Source organism: Hyperolius riggenbachi, chromosome 6 (assembly GCF_040937935.1).
Source record: "Hyperolius riggenbachi isolate aHypRig1 chromosome 6, aHypRig1.pri, whole genome shotgun sequence".
Taxonomy (NCBI): domain Eukaryota; kingdom Metazoa; phylum Chordata; class Amphibia; order Anura; family Hyperoliidae; genus Hyperolius; species Hyperolius riggenbachi.
The window spans coordinates 107,850,573-107,866,506 of NC_090651.1; positions in this window are offsets into that span (position 1 = coordinate 107,850,573).

The window sequence follows — 15,934 nt, forward strand, 5'->3', positions numbered from 1 at the left end:
TTCTACACTGGTAAAGAACGAAACTCAGTACAGTTTAAAACTGAAATAAGGCTTCATCAGGTAAACCTTAGAGGGAAAATAAAGTTCATATTTTCTCAAGTTTTGAACAGCAGAAAGAAGAGTACGATACACTATCATTTATTTTTGCTGACAATGTAATTTTTGAAATATTTTTTTCCTCACTTCCTATTAAACTCAGAATATATTCCAAAAACTAAAATTTCAGTTAATACTTTTAGTCCCATAAAAGAATATTTGAATGTAACCACACACATTCTGTGTAAAAATGTATAGTGTCACTGCAGAAAACAGTACAAGATAGCTTATCTCTGTTTCATTAGCAAATGCAGAGGACACTCTCTGCCTCTGTTTTGCTTCTGCTCCATTCTCCCTCCTGAACAGACACATGGTCCTGGCAACAGCTGAGTCAGTTCAGCAGAAAAGGAGGAGGGCAGCGTGAAGGCACATGGCTCAGAGAGCTTCAGCCAAAAATGATTACATTTGCTATTAGCCAGAGATCAGCTATCCTGTACTGCTCTCTGCAATGAAAGTATACGTTTTTACACACAGAGAATGTGTGGGATTGATATTATATATTTTTATGTAACTATGAGTAGTTACAGAAATTTTAGTTTTGGGACTTGGGAGTATAACCCCACTTTAAGGTACCTGCAATCATTTGCTCAGTAAATAATCAGAAATGATGAGTAACCTCACCACCCCCCTCCGCCTGCATTTACTTTCTTTCTGATTGCTGCTTACTCCTAAACATCTATGACATAGTACTTGCCAGAGATTGGCAGAGGACTGTGGTTTTGGAAAGAAGGCAAAGTATTAAACAAAACCAAGGCAGCAGATGTATTATTCTTTTGGGGCAACTTACTCTCTCTCCCAGGATGCTGCTGTTTCTCCATTTACTTTGCGGTCTGCTAGTCTTGTCTTAAAGGGAAGAACCGCGCTGCTCAAAAAAAAAAAAAAAACGCGGTGCCCTCGTAGCAGCTCCTCTCCCTCTCGGTGTCCAGCGGTGAAGAAGCCGACCTTGACAGGTCGGCTTCCGGGTCGGCGTCATGTGCATTCCACTGTGCGGGGTCACGTGGTGTACGTGACATCATCGGGTCTCTACTGCGCAGGCGCAGTAGTTCTGCGCCTGCGCAGCAGAGACCCGATGACGTCCCTACACCACGTGACCCCCCGCCGTGGAGCGCACAAAAGCCGACCTGGAAGCCGACCTGGCGAGGTTGGCTTATTCACCGCTGGACGCTGGGAGGGGGAGGAGCTGCTACGAGGGCACTGATCGACTGCCAGGAGCTGAAAGAAGCCCCAGGTAAGTGCAGTTTATTTTTATGTGCAGTGTGAACCTTTCCTTTAATATGACGTTACACTACTACCTCTTATCCCCCCTCCCCCATCACTGGATCCTAACTCACTGTAAGTACCAGAAAGTGGTACCTCTGTTTCTGCATGTCTATGGCCTCCTTTATCGGTGTTTGTTGACATTAGTATGGCATTTAGCCATGTACACCTTTATTAACCACTGACATTTACTCCAAATAAAACCATTGACTACACATCTAGCAGGTCTCTGAATGAAGTATTTTGTTAAGCAACAGAGCTTAATTTTTTATTTAGTTTCATCATTTTAAACAGTTTGTAAAAATTAAAAAATAAACAATGTGTCCTCCACAAGCTGAATTAACCCATTATCCCCATTAAGGCTGGTGTTGGCTATTAAGACCAGTATGTGTGGGGTTTCACATTCTGAGCAGTACCAGCCCACATGCTGCTTGGTATGGTTTAATGAAGGCATAGGATAGTAAGATGGTATAGAAGTTTTTACCACTTCATTCAAACCAATTTTGTCCAATGTTAAGGACAAGAAGCACTTCCCCACCTCTTGCACTCAGAGAACAAGGTGGGGTAATAGTATGAGGATGATTTATGCTCTCTCACCTATTTGAACAATGAATTAAATGTTAAAGAAAGGCATGGCACAAAACAGAAACAAACATTTTTGCTAACATTCCCCACTGTAACCAGGTCAAATAAACTGTGCCAATTTTTTTTTAATCTCATGGGGTCTTCACAAAGTCTATTTTAGGAGGAGGAGGTAAGTCCACCACTGCCTTCCCCGTTTTTTTATATTTTTTTTTATTTTTTAAGTTTTAGCTATTTTTATCATTTTGTTTCTCTTCATTTCGACATTGTTTGAGTCCACCCTTGGTGGAAGGGTGCTAACCCCTTGTTTCCAGATCTACAGAGAGCGACTTCTTAATCCTGAGTGGAGACAGGTCTAATCTTCCCACCTGCATCTACAGTGATTGCCTTAGTGGTAAACTATGTTTGTGAGTTTAACTTTACATACTCGCCTCTCGTTACCCACATCAATCCAGTACATTCTGCACTATATTGGGCTCTCAGTGTTCTCTCTCGTACACTATGTCATGTCTTGGTTACTTACAATGGTTTTGTTGTTTGTATAACACTAACCAGAACACCTGGCATCTGCATTTTGGAATTTCTTACTAGTGCTTCTCACTGCTCCAGGCTTCGTCCGCACCAATGGGGAGCCGTTGTTTTTTTTCTACATGTCCTTTACTCAATTACTATAGGATATCATAATTTAATTTCTTAAAAGTCCTTATCTGGAACATTCTGTGTGCAGTAACACAGAACTGCAGTGCTCCACTTCAAAGTCTTCCTGGCTAATGTTGGTAAGATCTGCCTCATGTTATTGTAATGGGGCTGTCTGGAACTTAAAATAATACATTATGGCCAGTTGTGTTACATTTAAATCATCTAGCATTTCCACAGTTAGATAATGTTTTTTTTTAAAAAAGGTGACAATACACAAAGTTTTTTTTTAAGATATGGGGGCGGTTGGGGGGGGGACGACATAGATCTCCTCTTGATATTCCAACTAATTTGTTATTCAGCCATAATGCCTGGTGGTCAGAAAGGAAAGGGGCCAGCAAGCATGTAGATCTGTACAGCAGAAGGGGAAGGCAGTGCTTCCAAGCAGACGCTGCACCTGATTTGACTACCTGCACAAGTATGCAGAGCTCGAATGACGGGCAGATTACACACCTTGCATTCAAAACAGTTACATTAAATATGATTCACTGTTTGAACATGCTTCACTGTTGGAAATGCTTCACTGTTTGAATAGTGGTTACTTAGGTCTCTCCCGTAGGAGCCCCACCTCGTAATGGGAGAGTCTATTAGGGATAATTTGTGCACAACTTATGCTGAAGCTAACGCCCTCCTTTTACTGTACCTGTTTTGAATACAAGGTGTGTAATCAGCCCGTTATTCGAGCTCTGCATACGTGTGCAGGTAGTCAATTCAGGTGCAGCGTCTGTTTGGAAGCGCTGCCTTTCCCTTCTGCTGTACAAAACATTTAAGTATATTTTAGGCTAGCTGCCTCCATGGACTTCAGTTTGCATTCAAATTTTAGAATAGTGTTCAGCACATAATTTGCATTTGATTTGTATTCAAGGTGTGTATTTAGCCTCAGGGGGGCTGTGCACATCTCTGGAGATTTGACTTCACTTGCAGTCTATGAGCGCTGCCCATTGCTTGCTGTCCAAGCATGTACATCTGCCATCTGCCGAGCCAGCCAGTCCTCATAGCTCTCAAGTTGATGGAGTATCTTTTGAGGTTGGTAGCAAATCCTTGGATACAGGTCTTGGTGACATTAGTAGGTAAGAATTTGATGGAGGTTACTCCAGCTGTTTGCTACTAAATATAGAAGATCTGAAATAGAATACTGGCCGACATGATATTCATCTACTGTATGTATGTAGTCATCTGAAGATTCAACTCTTCATTAGGGCAGAATAATTCTATAATTCTAACATATGACCACCACATCCTTTCTTGGGGAAGAGCCCTCTATCCCTCAGCATTTTGACAACTGCCTCAGGGGGGGTAGATTTTGCCACACAAAATACCCTCCCACTGTTGCAAGTTTGGTTAACTTACTAGGCTAAGGGGCTGTGTGTTCAATTTTCCTTCTATGAAAAGAAACACAACATTTTTGTGGTTGATGCAGAATGCCGACCTGCAGAGTACACCTGCACACAATGACTAATTCCTATACCTCTCAGTAGTGGTGCTCAAATACCCCTTTTTAAAATTCGAGTTTGGTCGAATTCGAATAGTAAATTATTCGAGGTCAGTCGAATATTCGAGTCGAATAATTTTTACTATTCGATTCGACCTCGGACTTCGAGCTCACTATTCGAGTCGGTATTCGAGCTCACTATTCGAGCTGACTATTCGAATTGGCCTTAAATAGCTTCCAACACTTGTTTTGAGGGTGAATGATGCAAGAAACATCTTTTTTTCCAAGTAACAACAGCAAGTGATTATGTGGGGATGTTCCTTTAAAAAAAAATGTGGAAAGAGAAGTTGTGTCCTTAATTTTGTTCAGTAGTGTTACTGTATATACTTGTTCTTCTTCTTCTTTATCTTTCTTCTTCTTCTTCTAGATCTTCTTCTTCTATATCTTCTTCTTCTTCTTCTATATTGTCTTCTTCTTCTTCTTCTTCTTCTTTTTCATCATCTTCTTCTTCTTCTTCATCATCTTCTTCTTCTTCTTCTTCATCATCTTCTTCTTCTTCTTCATCATCTTCTTCTTCATCTTCATCTTCATCTTCTTCATCTTCTTCATCTTCATCTTCTTCTTCTTCTTCATCTTCTTCTTCTTCTTCTTCTTCTTCTTCTTCTTCTTCTTCTTCATCTTCTTCTTCTTCATCTTCTTCTTCTTCATCTTCTTCTTCTTCATCTTCTTCATCATCTTCTTCTTCTTCTTCTTCTTCTTCTTCATCTTCTTCATCTTCTTCTTCTTTTTCATCATCTTCTTCTTCATCATCTTCTTCATCTTCTTCTTCATCTTCTTCTTCATCTTCATCTTCTCCTTCTCCTTCTTTTTCAATATCGTCTTCTTCTTCTTCACGTATTTCTCTTTTCAATTTTTTTTTAAAGAAATGCAGCTATTTTTGAGCGTAACAAATAGCTGGTGGGCGCACGCATGTTGGAAGCGCCATTGTATGTGCTCCCTGGCAGTGGAAACACAAAGACAGCAGGAGGTAAATTCAGCAGCAGGAGGAGGAGGATGAGTGTGTGGCAGCAGGCAGTCAATGAGGCAGGCAGCTCGCCGTGACATAATAGCCCTGGTACCTAGCGGTGATACCAGGGCTGTAAATAAACACAACAGGAGGTCCCAGACAGAGGTCGTGCAGCCCACATTGTGTCCAATACACAACTGGGACAACACAGTTTTCAACCCGGGCACCTCAGAAAAATTAAACCTTTTTTTTTTTTTAATGGTTTGTTTGGTTTTGGTTTTGCAACCAATATAGCTATTGTTTGACGTAATAGCTGGTGGCAGAGTGGCAGCAGAAGGTAATTCTGTGTACCCTGGCAGTGGGAAACACAGACAGACAGCAACAGCAGCAGGAGGAATGGAGGAGTAATGTGAGCAGCTATTGTTTGACGTAATAGCTGGTGGCAGAGTGGCAGCAGAAGGTAAATCATCTGTGTAGTGTACCCTGGCAGTGGGAAACACAGACAGACAGCAGCAGCAGCAGCAGGAGGAGGTATGGAGGAGTAGTGTGAGTGTGGCAGCAGGTAGGCAGCGTGACATAATAGCCCTGGTACCTAGCGGTGATACCAGGGCTGTAAATAAACACAACAGGAGGTCCCAGACAGCGGTCGTGCAGCCCACATTGTGTCCAATACACAACTGGGACAACACAGTTTTCAACCCGGGCACCTCAGAAAAATTAAACCTTTTTTTTTTTTTAATGGTTTGTTTGGTTTTGGTTTTGCAACCAATATAGCTATTGTTTGACGTAATAGCTGGTGGCAGAGTGGCAGCAGAAGAAGGTAATTCTGTGTACCCTGGCAGTGGGAAACACAGACAGACAGCAGCAGCAAGAGGAGGAATGGAGGAGTAGGCGAGCAGCTATTGTTTGACGTAATAGCTGGTGGCAGAGTGGCAGCAGAAGGTAAATCATCTGTGTACCCTGGCAGTGGGAAACACAGACAGACAGCAGCAGCAGCAGCAGGAGGAGGTATGGAGGAGCAGTGTGAGTGTGGCAGCAGGTAGGCAGCGTGACTTAATAGCCCTGGTACCTAGCGGTGATACCAGGGCTGTAAATAAACACAACAGGAGGTCCCAGACAGCGGTCGTGCAGCCCACATTGTGTCCAATACACAACTGGGACAACACAGTTTTCAACCCGGGCACCTCAGAAAAATTAAACCTTTTTTTTTTTTTTTATGTTTTTTTTGGTTTTTGGTTTTACAACCAATATAGCTATTGTTTGACGTAATAGCTGGTGGCAGAGTGGCAGCAGAAGAAGGTAATTCTGTGTACCCTGGCAGTGGGAAACACAGACAGACAGCAGCAGCAGGAGGAGGAATGGAGGAGTAGGCGAGCAGCTATTGTTTGACGTAATAGCTGGTGGCAGAGTGGCAGCAGAAGGTAAATCATCTGTGTACCCTGGCAGTGGGAAACACAGACAGACAGCAGCAGCAGGAGGAGGAATGGAGGAGTAGGCGAGCAGCTATTGTTTGACGTAATAGCTGGTGGCAGAGTGGCAGCAGAAGGTAAATCATCTGTGTACCCTGGCAGTGGGAAACACAGACAGACAGCAGCAGCAGGAGGAGGAATGGAGGAGTAGGCGAGCAGCTATTGTTTGACGTAATAGCTGGTGGCAGAGTGGCAGCAGAAGGTAAATCATCTGTGTACCCTGGCAGTGGGAAACACAGACAGACAGCAGCAGCAGCAGCAGGAGGAGGTATGGAGGAGCAGTGTGAGTGTGGCAGCAGGTAGGCAGCGTGACATAATAGCCCTGGTACCTAGCGGTGATACCAGGGCTGTAAATAAACACAACAGGAGGTCCCAGACAGCGGTCGTGCAGCCCACATTGTGTCCAATACACAACTGGAACAACACAGTTTTCAACCCGGGCACCTCAGAAAAATTAAACCTTTTTTTTTTTTTAATCGTTTGTTTGGTTTTGGTTTTGCAACCAATATAGCTATTGTTTGACGTAATAGCTGGTGGCAGAGTGGCAGCAGAAGAAGGTAATTCTGTGTACCCTGGCAGTGGGAAACACAGACAGACAGCAGAAGGGCAGTACACAGCAGCCCACTGTAGGTGTAAAATGTGTGGCTGCAGGCGACGTAATAGTCAAAGTGAACCAGGCTGGCTTAGTAAGCAGGAGCCAGGAGGTGGTAAAGGGTGGTAAGGCACATTAACGATGGTTCCGGCAGCCAGTTCATGTCCCCCTCTCGCCGACAACAGGGGCCAGGAACTCGCCTTCCACCCACGCCTGGTTCATCTTGAGAAACGTCAGTCTGTCCACAGACTTGTGAGACAGACGTGAGCGTTTCTCGGTGACCACGCCACCAGCTGCACTGAAGCAGCGCTCGGACAGCACGCTGGAAGGGGGGCAGGACAGCACTTCCAGGGCGTACTGCGCCAGCTCGCTCCAGATCTCCATGCGCTTGACCCAATACTCCATGGGATCAACAGGGGCATCGCTGTCAAGCCCGCTGTACGACCCCATGTAGTCAGCCACCATGCGGGTCAGGCGCTGGCTGTGACCGGAGGAGGATGCTGCTGCATGCATCTCCTCTCTAGTCACTGCTGCCGGAGCCTCTACAGTCCTGTAGAGCTCGTGGCTGAGAGACAGCAGGTCTGTGGGGCGCTTGCTGCTGCTGGATGCAGGCACCTGCTGCTGCCTCTGTGCTGGCTGCTGGACAGTGGGGGTGGAAGGCTGGGGGAAGGCTTCCTCCAAGCGCTCAACAAGGGCCTGCTGCAAGCTCCTTATTTGTTGCGCTGGGTCTCCTCCTGCAGGCGGCAGGAACTGGCTCAACTTCCCCTTGAGGCGTGGGTCCAACATCATGCTGATCCAGATGTCCTCCCTCTGCTTCATCTGGATCACCCTGGGGTCCCTGCGCAGGCACATCAGCATGTGCGCTGCCATTGGGAAGAGGCGGGCCACGTCTGCTGGCACATCGACGTCAGTGCTGTCCTCATCCTCCTCCTCTGCCGCCTCATCCTCTCTCCACCCCCGCACCAACTCAGCTGCGCTGTGCTGATCCCCCTCATCAGCAGCCAGGTCAGGGACCTCCACCAAGTCCTCCTCCTCCTCCCCCTCAGAGGTGGACTGCGCAGCTGGTTGCCGCTCCTGCTGGTCCAAGGCTGCCGCTCCCTGTTCCAGCAAAGCATCGAGGGCCCTGTTCAGCAGAGAAACCAGGGGCACCCACTCGCAGACCATAGCATGGTCCCTGCTCACCATGTTTGTGGCCTGCAGGAAGGGAGCCAGCACAAAGCACACCTGCTGCATGTGCCTCCAGTCATCATCGGGGACGATGGACGGGATGTTGCTGGTCTTGTCCCTTCTCTGAGCTGCGGAAACAGAGGCCAGGGCAAGGTACTGGTTGACAGCGTGCCTTTGTTCAACCAGACGCTCCAACATCGCCAGGGTGGAGTTCCAGCGAGTCAGAACGTCAAGGATCAGCCGATGGCGTGGCAGATCCAGCTCCTTTTGCACGTCTTCCAGGCTCGCACAGGCTGCAGCCGAGCGCCGGAAGTGACGCACAACATTCCTTGCCGTTTCCAGCAGTTCGCCCATCCCCTGGTAGGTGCGCAGGAACTTCTGCACCACCAGGTTCAGCACGTGGGCAAGACAGGGGATGTGGGTCAGGTTTCCCCTGTCTATTGCGGCAACCAGATTGGCCCCATTGTCGGCCACCACCTCTCCGACTCTGAGGCCTCTGGGGGTCAGCCAAATCCTCTCCTGCTCCTGGAGTTTGGCCAACACATGGGTTGCCGTCAGCTTGGTCTTCCCAAGGCTGACCAAGTGCAGCAGCGCTTGGCAGTGGCGGGCCTTCACGCTGCTGCTGAGGCGGGGGGTTTGGCCAGGTGTGCCGGAGGATGGCAGAGGATCGGAGGAACCTGCTGCAGTTCCCCTGACCCTGCGGGGTGGCACCACCCACTGTGTTGCTGCTGCTGCTGTGCCCGCTGCTGCTCTCCCATCCTCACCCCCTTCCACCAAGCTGACCCAGTGGACAGTGAAGGACAGGTAGCGGCCTGTCCCGAAGCGGCTGCTCCAGGAGTCCATGGTGACGTGGACCCTTTCACCAACCGCGTGCTCCAGCCCTCGCTCCACATTGGCCATCACAAAGCGGTGCAGTGCAGGAATGGCCTTGCGGGCAAAGAAGTGTCTGCTGGGGAGCTGCCAGTCTGGGGCTGCGCAAGCAAGCAGCGCACGAATGTCGCTCCCCTCCTGCACGAGCGTGTACGGCAGGAGTTGGGAGCACATGGCCCGTGCCAGCAAGCCGTTCAGCTGCCGCACGCGACGGCTGCTGGGAGGCAGAGCCCTAACCACCCCCTGGAAGGACTCGCTCAAAAGGCTCTGGCGTGGCCTTTTGCTGACACGGGAATCAGCAGACACAGCAGAGGAGGCCACTGAGGACTGGCTGCCAGAACAGGCCTCAGTGTCGGCGGCAGGAGTTGCAGAGGGGGGAGGAGCAGTGCGTTTCCGCACTCCTGCTGGTGCTGCTGGAGGAGCAGGAGGGCGGGTGGCTGCTGTTGCTGCTGCTGCTGCTGAAGGCTGTGCAGTGATGGGTGTGGTGCCACTGCCAGCACCAGATGCCTTCAGCCTCTGGAACTCCTCATGCTGGTGGAAATGTTTAGCCGCAAGGTGGTTGATGAGCGAGCTGGTGCTGAACTTTAAGGGGTCTGCACCTCTGCTCAACTTCCGCTGACAGTGGTTGCAAGTGGCGTACTTGCTGTACACAGTGGGCATGGTGAAAAACCGCCAGATTGGTGACAGAAACATCCCCCTACGGCATGGAAGCGCTGCTGCCTGTCTCCCTGTGGTGGTTGGGGGGGGGGCTTGGGTGCGGCTGGTGGTGGTACTGGCTGATGCTGCTGCTGCTGCTGCTGCTGAGCCTGAGACACCAGCAGGCTGTGGGACGCTGCCAATGCTTGCAATGATGCGCCTCCTTGCAAGGCCCACAAGCGCATCCTCCTCCTCCTCCTCAGAGCTGCTGAGGACGACATCCCCTGGAGGTGGTGGCACCCAGTCTCTGTCTGTCACCGGGTCATCATCATCATGCCCCTCCTGAAACATGTCCTGCTGGGATGATGACCCCCCAAACTCCTCTCCTGATGCATGGATGGGACGCTTGACTTTCGCCACAGTCTTGCTGTCCAATCCCTCCTCCCCCAAAGTGCCCATCAGCATCTCCTCCTCAAAATCGCCAACAACAGCAGACAATACCCTGATGGTGCCTGGGGTAAAAAGACTGCTGAGTGACAGGTCGGCGACTGATGGTGAACTGGCCTCCTCCCCAGGCCCTGCTGGGCGGCTGCTGCGAACAGGGGTGGTGGTGGTGGTGGTGGTGGTGGTGAGGGTGGAGGCCTCGGATGCAGAGCTGATGGCGGGCTGCTCATCCTCCGTCATGAGTTGCACCACAGTGTCTGCATCCTTTTCCTCAATGGGACGTTTCCGACCCGGCTGGAGGAAAATGGGAGCAGGTGCTACACGCTGCTGCTGCTGTGTCTCTGCAGCGTGAGTTGCAGATGCTCCTGCTGGGCGGCGCCCAAGGCGTCCACGGCCAGTGGCTATGGGAGGAATGTTAGCCACTGACGCTGCTGCTGCTGCTGCGGAACTGTGCATGGTGGCGCGCCCGCGGCCGCGGCTTGCCACAATGCTGCTCCCTCTCCTCCTGATTCCCTTGCTGCCCTTCCCCTTGCCCATACCGCGCTGGCTGCCACTTCCAGACATCTTCAATGTTTTGGGCGTATAGACAAACGTTTTTTAAAAGGGCGGGTGAAAAGTGGGGTACTTTAATGGAGTGGGTTGGTTGGTGAGGTGACTGAGTGAGTGTCCCCTAGTACAGTAAGTAAGTAGTAACAGTCAGGAAGTACAACTAGCAGTTACAATAATCAGTAGTAATCACAAGTAAATTTAGTGTGTGTACACTCAGACAGTGAGTGCACGCACGCAGGAGCTAGAAGCCTATGAACACAGTGACTGAGTGTCCTAGACTCCTAGTACAGTAAGAGTAAGTAGTAACAGTAAGTAGAACTAACTAATTACAATAATCAATCAGCGATCAGAAGGAAATGGAGTGTGGGTGTGTGTACACTCAGACAGTGAGTGCACGCATGCAGGAGCTAGTAGCCTATGAACACAGTGACTGAGTGTCCTAGACTCCTAGTACAGTAAGAGTAAGTAGTAACAGTAAGTAGAACTAACTAATTACAATAATCAATCAGCAATCAGAAGGAAATAGAGTGTGGGTGGTGTGTGTACACTCAGACAGTGAGTGCACGCACGCAGGAGCTAGTAGCCTATGGACAGTGACTGAGTGTCCTAGACTCCTAGTACAGTAAGAGTAAGTAGTAACAGTAAGTACAACTAACTAATTACGATAATCAATCAGCGATCAGAAGGAAATAGAGTGTGTGTTGTGTGTGTACACTCAGACAGTGAGTGCACGCACGCAGGAGCTAGTAGCCTATGAACAGTGACTGAGTGTCCTAGACTCCTAGTACAGCAAGAGTAAGTAGTAACAGTAAGTAGAACTAACTAATTACAATAATCAATCAGCGATCAGAAGGAAATGGAGTGTGGGTGTGTGTACACTCAGACAGTGAGTGCACGCACGCAGGAGCTAGTAGCCTATGAACACAGTGACTGAGTGTCCTAGACTCCTAGTACAGTAAGAGTAAGTAGTAACAGTAAGTAGAACTAACTAATTACAATAATCAATCAGCGATCAGAAGGAAATAGAGTGTGGGTGGTGTGTGTACACTCAGACAGTGAGTGCACGCACGCAGGAGCTAGTAGCCTATGGACAGTGACTGAGTGTCCTAGACTCCTAGTATAGTAAGAGTAAGTAGTAACAGTAAGTAGAACTAACTAATTACAATAATCAATCAGCGATCAGAAGGAAATGGAGTGTGGGTGTGTGTACACTCAGACAGTGAGTGCACGCACGCAGGAGCTAGTAGCCTATGAACACAGTGACTGAGTGTCCTAGACTCCTAGTACAGTAAGAGTAAGTAGTAACAGTAAGTAGAACTAACTAATTACAATAATCAATCAGCGATCAGAAGGAAATGGAGTGTGGGTGTGTGTACACTCAGACAGTGAGTGCACGCACGCAGGAGCTAGTAGCCTATGAACACAGTGACTGAGTGTCCTAGACTCCTAGTACAGTAAGAGTAAGTAGTAACAGTAAGTAGAACTAACTAATTACAATAATCAATCAGCGATCAGAAGGAAATAGAGTGTGGGTGGTGTGTGTACACTCAGACAGTGAGTGCACGCACGCAGGAGCTAGTAGCCTATGGACAGTGACTGAGTGTCCTAGACTCCTAGTACAGTAAGAGTAAGTAGTAACAGTAAGTACAACTAACTAATTACGATAATCAATCAGCGATCAGAAGGAAATAGAGTGTGTGTTGTGTGTGTACACTCAGACAGTGAGTGCACGCACGCAGGAGCTAGTAGCCTATGAACACAGTGACTGAGTGTCCTAGACTCCTAGTACAGTAAGAGTAAGTAGTAACAGTAAGTAGAACTAACTAATTACAATAATCAATCAGCGATCAGAAGGAAATGGAGTGTGGGTGTGTGTACACTCAGACAGTGAGTGCACGCACGCAGGAGCTAGTAGCCTATGAACACAGTGACTGAGTGTCCTAGACTCCTAGTACAGTAAGAGTAAGTAGTAACTGTAAGTAGAACTAACTAATTACAATAATCAATCAGCGATCAGAAGGAAATGGAGTGTGGGTGTGTGTACACTCAGACAGTGAGTGCACGCACGCAGGAGCTAGTAGCCTATGAACACAGTGACTGAGTGTCCTAGACTCCTAGTACAGTAAGAGTAAGTAGTAACAGTAAGTAGAACTAACTAATTACAATAATCAATCAGCGATCAGAAGGAAATAGAGTGTGGGTGGTGTGTGTACACTCAGACAGTGAGTGCACGCACGCAGGAGCTAGTAGCCTATGGACAGTGACTGAGTGTCCTAGACTCCTAGTACAGTAAGAGTAAGTAGTAACAGTAAGTACAACTAACTAATTACGATAATCAATCAGCGATCAGAAGGAAATGGAGTGTGGGTGTGTGTACACTCAGACAGTGAGTGCACGCACGCAGGAGCTAGTAGCCTATGAACACAGTGACTGAGTGTCCTAGACTCCTAGTACAGTAAGAGTAAGTAGTAACAGTAAGTAGAACTAACTAATTACAATAATCAATCAGCGATCAGAAGGAAATGGAGTGTGGGTGTGTGTACACTCAGACAGTGAGTGCACGCACGCAGGAGCTAGTAGCCTATGAACACAGTGACTGAGTGTCCTAGACTCCTAGTACAGTAAGAGTAAGTAGTAACAGTAAGTAGAACTAACTAATTACAATAATCAATCAGCGATCAGAAGGAAATAGAGTGTGGGTGGTGTGTGTACACTCAGACAGTGAGTGCACGCACGCAGGAGCTAGTAGCCTATGGACAGTGACTGAGTGTCCTAGACTCCTAGTACAGTAAGAGTAAGTAGTAACAGTAAGTACAACTAACTAATTACGATAATCAATCAGCGATCAGAAGGAAATAGAGTGTGTGTTGTGTGTGTACACTCAGACAGTGAGTGCACGCACGCAGTAGCTAGTAGCCTATGAACAGTGACTGAGTGTCCTAGACTCCTAGTACAGCAAGAGTAATTAGTAACAGTAAGTAGAACTAACTAATTACAATAATCAATCAGCGATCAGAAGGAAATAGAGTGTGTGTTGTGTGTGTACACTCAGACAGTGAGTGCACGCACGCAGGAGCTAGTAGCCTATGAACACAGTGACTGAGTGTCCTAGACTCCTAGTACAGTAAGAGTAAGTAGTAACAGTAAGTAAGTAGAACTAACTAATTACGATAATCAATCAGCGATCAGAAGGAAATAGAGTGTGTGTTGTGTGTGTACACTCAGACAGTGAGTGCACGCACGCAGGAGCTAGTAGCCTATGGACAGTGACTGAGTGTCCTAGACTCCTAGTACAGTAAGAGTAAGTAGTAACAGTAAGTACAACTAACTAATTACGATAATCAATCAGCGATCAGAAGGAAATAGAGTGTGTGTTGTGTGTTTACACTCAGACAGTGAGTGCAGTGCGCACACGCAGGAGCTAGTAGCCTATATGAACAGTGACAGTGAGTGTCCCTACGGGTACAGTAAGAGTAAGTAGTAAGTAAGTACAACTAACTAACAATAATCTATCAGTAATCAGAAGGAAATAGAGTGTGTGTACACACAGACAGTGAGTGAGTGCACACACGCAGGAGCTAGCTAGTAGCCTATAAACAGTGACAGTCAGTGAGTGTCCTACTCCTAGTACAGTATAACTACAATACTATTAGTAAAGGACAGCAGAAATACTGGTATAGATGAGAGAAATAAACAGAGGACAGCTGCCCACAGAGGCAAGGCCCCCCTGAGGCCTAAACCTGTAAGCTTGCAGCAGCTGCCTGTCTCTAATGTAACACACAAGCTACTAACTAAAATACAATGTCTATCTAACTAACAACAATATAGGTGTATATGGCAGGTGTAGGTGAGCAAAAACGCTAGGTAAATGACCACAATAGAGCACTTGCTAAGCCAAAGCACAAAGGAGCAACTCTCTCTCTGTACAAGTCTCAGGCAAGCATGGAAAAACCTAACATGGCGGCCGCTATTTATAGGGTAGGGGCTGGCCAGGGTCCCCCTCTGTGATTGGCTGCCGTCAGAGGGCCTGGGAGCCCTCTGATTGGCTCTAAGGACATCAATCTGGGCTATGACGCTATTCGAGCTCGGTACCGAGCTCGAATAGCGCCGGGTTGCTCGAATAGCTCGAATAGTGAATGGGCTATTCGAGTGTACTCGGATAGCCCATTCGAATAACTCCAGCTATTCGGAGCTCGAATACCGAGCTCGAATAGCTGAAAAAGAGCTCGAATATTCGAGCTACTCGAATATTCGAGCTCTGCTGAGCACCACTGCCTCTCAGCAACCCTACTTATGTTGTTGTTGGAGCTAGGTGAGAATGTAGAATATGCCAAATGCCTAATAGCAGACAATTTTTAATCAACCCATTACAGGCTTGCCAGATCTATTATGATATCAATACAAGATGTATCCTCCTCCTCAACCCTTAACCACCCTGGCGTTCTGATTATATCGCCAGGGTGGCTGCGGGAGGGTTTTTTTTGAATAAAAAAAAAACTATTTCATGCAGCCAACTGAAAGTTGGCTGCATGAAAGCCCACTAGAGGGCGCTCCGGAGGCGATCTTCCGATCGCCTCCGGCGCCCAGAATAAACAAGGAAGGCCGCAATAAGCGGCCTTCCTTGTTTTGCTTATATCGTCGCCATAGCGACGAGCGGAGTGACGTCATCGACGTCAGCCGACGTCCTGACGTCAGCCGCCTCCGATCCAGCCCTTAGCGCTGGCCGGAACTTTTTGTTCCGGCTACGCTGGGCTCAGGCGGCTGGGGGGACCCTCTTTCGCCGCTGCTCGCGGCGAATCGCCGCAGAGCGGCGGCGATCAGGCAGCACACGCGGCTGGCAAAGTGCCGGCTGCGTGTGCTGCTTTTTATTTGATTAAAATCGGCCCAGCAGGGCCTGAGCGGCGACCTCCGGCGGTGTTGGACGAGCTCAGCTCGTCCAGACCGCTCAGGTGGTTAAAGGGAATGTCAAGTGAAAATAAACTTATGATGTAATGATTTGTTTGTGTAGTACATCTAAAAAAATATAATATTAGTAGCGCAGATATAAGTCTCATATCTGTTAAGAAACTTCAATTGTTATCTATGCAAAAAAACTTATCTGAGCTTTCCAACCAATTTAGTCAGAGAGCAGTGCTCTT